At 42.5% G+C, this 3,876-nt stretch overlaps 1 long non-coding RNA gene across 4 annotated transcripts in view; it reads right to left on the bottom strand.

The window, feature by feature from the left end:
- The window catches only part of LOC102298202, a 22,173-nt gene that overhangs the window by 8,700 nt on the left and 9,597 nt on the right, over positions 1 to 3,876 (bottom strand). For 3 of the 4 annotated variants that reach the window (XR_006053020.1, XR_006053017.1, XR_006053018.1), the window contains exons 1-2: positions 3,141 to 3,638; positions 2,119 to 2,228 (exon numbers count right to left, since the gene is read on the bottom strand). This is a non-coding gene — a long non-coding RNA (uncharacterized LOC102298202). Of the gene's footprint in view, positions 1 to 2,118; positions 2,229 to 3,140; positions 3,639 to 3,876 lie in introns of those variants that run through there. The other variant, XR_006053019.1, reaches the window with a different exon arrangement.

Genomic DNA, 3,876 nt, shown 5'->3' with positions numbered 1-3,876 from the left:
CCAATTTTTATACACTGCAGGAAAAATGAAAATAAATATTATACTGCAAATTTGCAAAAAAGCAGCATATGCATCAAAATAAACTATTTCCAGCAGTGCAATATGAGTCCTAAGCATCCCAGAAATGACACAGAAAGTCATAAAGTCAAAGATAACTTTTAAAAAGACCAGTATAGGCCCTGAGGCCCTGATCGTAAAGAAGACTACATTTCCGCGAAAATGACGTCACTTCCAGTTTCGGGCAGGTAATGGCGGAAATGCAAAAGTTCGCGCTGACGTCTATTCCAACGTAGGAAGTGTTATGAACAGCTGATCGGATCGGCAAAGCGTGTTTCTGGAATATTATGTTTTTGTTCCTGCAAGCACTTTTTATGCAGTTTTTGCAAAGCTTTATGTGGAAGGAAACCGTGAGCTAGGACAAGTTGATGGCATAAGATGTAAGTACAACTCCTCCGGTTTCATATGCAAAAAAAATTTTTGCGCTAGCTCATGTGGTTGCAGTGCTACTGGGATTTAAAAATAGTTACGCAAAACAGAGCGTGTCCGCTCCGATCGGCTCTAAAGGGTTAAATACTCTAAAGACCACGCCTTCTTAATACAGACTGGCCTATAAAAGAGCTGCAATTGAGGCAGGCCTCTTCTTTACTGGGAAAACAAGATGGCCACCACAGAGGTAACCAGCAAAACACTTTGTTACATGAACGCTTCCCAACAAACCCTAAACACCAACTTCAAGCCAATTGCAGAAGTTATCACCATTTACAAAGATATGCTCTATCCCCACTGCTGTTCTGGATAGTCCTGATAGCCCTCAGCCAGATCATTAACAAGACTGGTCATGGATCAGCCACCATTTCTACATGGATGACATCAAGCTGTTTGCCAGGAGTGAATGAGACATTGATTTGTTGATCCCCACCACTAGGAGCAACAATATCAGAAAACATTAAAGTAGTAATAAGGAGAAGTAAGGTGGTCAGAACTGAGAGGATTGTACTACCAGAAGCATTACATTGCAGAAAATGAGGATAGTTATAAGTACCGTGGAATCCCACAGGCTATACCTTTGAAGCGTAAGGCAAGTCCTGAGACGTTAGCTTAATGGGAAGAATAATGGACAGCTACACCCTGCTGGTTATCAGATGCCCTGCTTGGACAATAAGCTGGCCATAGAAGAAAATAGACACCACTGACAATAAGACTAGAAAGCCCCTGAAGGGTTACGTGTAAAATCCAGCACCCTGAGACTATACACCAAGTGGAAAGAAGGAGGCCAGCGACTAGTGAGTGTCAGAACTACTATCCAGGATGAAACGAGAAAGAGCCATGAGTACATCAGAAAGATGGCCACAAATTATCGCATATTTTGTGAATACCTCAGGTAGCATGAACCTGTAAAATAAAAGGAGCAAGGAGAGAAACTATCATAGATGGCACAGAAGCAGTAATTGTGGCAGCACAGGAACGAGCTCTGGGTCTGAGATCAATAGAGGCTGTGGTCTACCACACCAGCAAAAAACCCAAATGCAGGCCGTATAGAGATGCCCTTGAGATAATCCAGCACATAACAGCTGAGTGCAAGATGCTAGCAGGTAGTGCATACATACAGAGTATACAGGAACATCTGTGCAGAGTATGTGCTTGTCCCAAGGTTAAGATGGTGGGTGAGAATGAATAAGATCCTGTGAGACTTTCAGATACAGAAAAGCAATCTGGTGACGGCAATCAACCGCACATAGATGGACAAGCAGAGAAAGAAGCCTGTAGTGATAGATGTAGCTATACCGAGTGATAGCAACATCAAGACGAAGGAGAATGAGAAGCTTGAGAAACAGCAAAGGCTGAGACATGAGCTAAAGAAGATGTGAAAAGTGAAGGCACCAGAGGTCCTCATAACTGGAACACTCAGGGCAGTAAACCCCAAACTTGGATGGAGAGTATTAATATATCCTATAAACAAAAGTGAGAAGATCCCATTGCGACCACTGTTGTACCAGTTCTGACTTCTCTAATTCATAATTTAAACTGATCTGTGCACAATTGCTGTCCTTAATGAAAACATTGTTCTCTCCATTGTGAGCTGACCATCAGATCCATTAAGAACAAAAAGTCTCTAACTTTGTGTTTGAAGGTTCAAGTTCAGTACTCAAATGTGGATTAGGATCTTTGGGTTGCTCACTCTCTATAGACATCCTGGAGACTCTGCTCTCTGTCTCTGTTGCTCACCTCTGAAAAAAGGAACATTGAATAAATCCCACATTGTTCTTATATATGTTCCTGTTGCTTGGACACTGAGATGACTCTATCATGGTCGGGTTCATGAGGCTGAGGCTCTGAACATGATCAAGTGTGGCATTTAAATCCTAAATCCTGATTATGGCTATGCAGGAACTTGTGTTTTGAAGATGGGCAGTGAAAATGAAGTGCTGGCAGAGCAGAAGGCACAGTTCTCTTGTCCGATCTTTCTGCACACACACACGCTGCTGTGTTTGAAAAAACAGCTGTTTTATTTTACTATTCAACAAGTGATATTCTTCACTGTGCAAATACTACATTTAAACTCTGAGCCTGTAAAGTGCTTAGACAATACTAAAATCTCTATCACACCAATTCTGATGTTATCATGCCTATTGAAGAATTTAAGCATAAAGTCATTTGAATAGAAACAGTGTCATGAAAAATTATTTGCCCCTTCCTGGGTGGGGAGGGGTATATTTGTGACACTTAATTATTTCAGCTACAACAAATTTTATAATTATATAAATGTAACCAGAATAAACATAAATTGCAGGTTTTAAATTATGATTTTCTTTATTTCAGCATCATTGGAAAGTTTTAAGGATGAATGGCCCCTTTAAGATCATGCCAAAGCATCTCACTCGGTGACATTAAATTTGTAGCCATTTAGAGGTGGCATGAACTGATGGCTGAACACTGCACTTCAGAATTTTAAAAAAAATGGTAGAATGATCAATTTTGCTCCCAGTTACAGCAAGTTGTGCAGTTCCTGAAGCAGCAAAGCCTCCCCAGACCGTCAGACTACCACAACCATGTGGGAATCTTTTAATAACTGTTAACAGTTTTAGTGACGCTGATCTAACAAAAACAGCAGCATGCTTTCTTCCTTGTACATGACTCACCTTCATGTAACTTTTCATTGCAAGCAGGACCTTACACTGCTGAAGAGTGGATGGTTTTTGTAACAGTCATTCTTCTTAGACAATCTTCCTGTTCTGTTGACTATGGCATGTAGTCAGAACTTACTGAGCAGTTTCCTGTTGAGCAGCTCTTCTTTCCTCCCTCACATCACATGACTACATTGTTGTGTGCAAGTCATAATTGAGCTTCTTAAAGCGATATGATCACCTCTCATGTAACTGACTGGTCTGGAGAAGCTTTGGAGAATGTTATGCTGCCTGTTACATCGTTCATGACCAGTTTGGTCTTGGGTCAGTCTGGATAGGCATATCCACTCAGGGACAAGCAGACCTCTCCAGGCTAGGCACTGGCACCAACACTACCATTAGGTGATGAAACCCTTGGACCCATTGTGATGCCGAATGGTTGTCTTTCTTTGAAACCATGTGTTCTTTTTGGACAATAAGGTTTTCTATTTGACATTATTGTTGATTCGTGAGTTTTGACGTTAACTAAGGCAGGTGAGGACTGCAGTTTTTTAGATGTGTTAAGCCCCCAAGCCCCCGAGGCCGGGCCTCGGGGGCTTGGGTCCTGGTTTGTGTGTTGCCGGGGTTGTGGGCGGGTGGGTGCATGGGGGCCCGGCCCTGGAGCAGGGTGCCGCCGGTGCGTCGAGCCGCCTGGGGGGCTCTTCAACTGGTGGGGGGGATGGTCACATCTTGCAGGAGCTTTCTTCTCTTC

Source organism: Haplochromis burtoni, unplaced genomic scaffold (assembly GCF_018398535.1).
Source record: "Haplochromis burtoni strain Fernald_Lab_line unplaced genomic scaffold, NCSU_Asbu1 Contig_559, whole genome shotgun sequence".
NCBI lineage: Eukaryota > Metazoa > Chordata > Actinopteri > Cichliformes > Cichlidae > Haplochromis > Haplochromis burtoni.
This window is presented reverse-complemented; position numbering and strand designations above follow the sequence as displayed.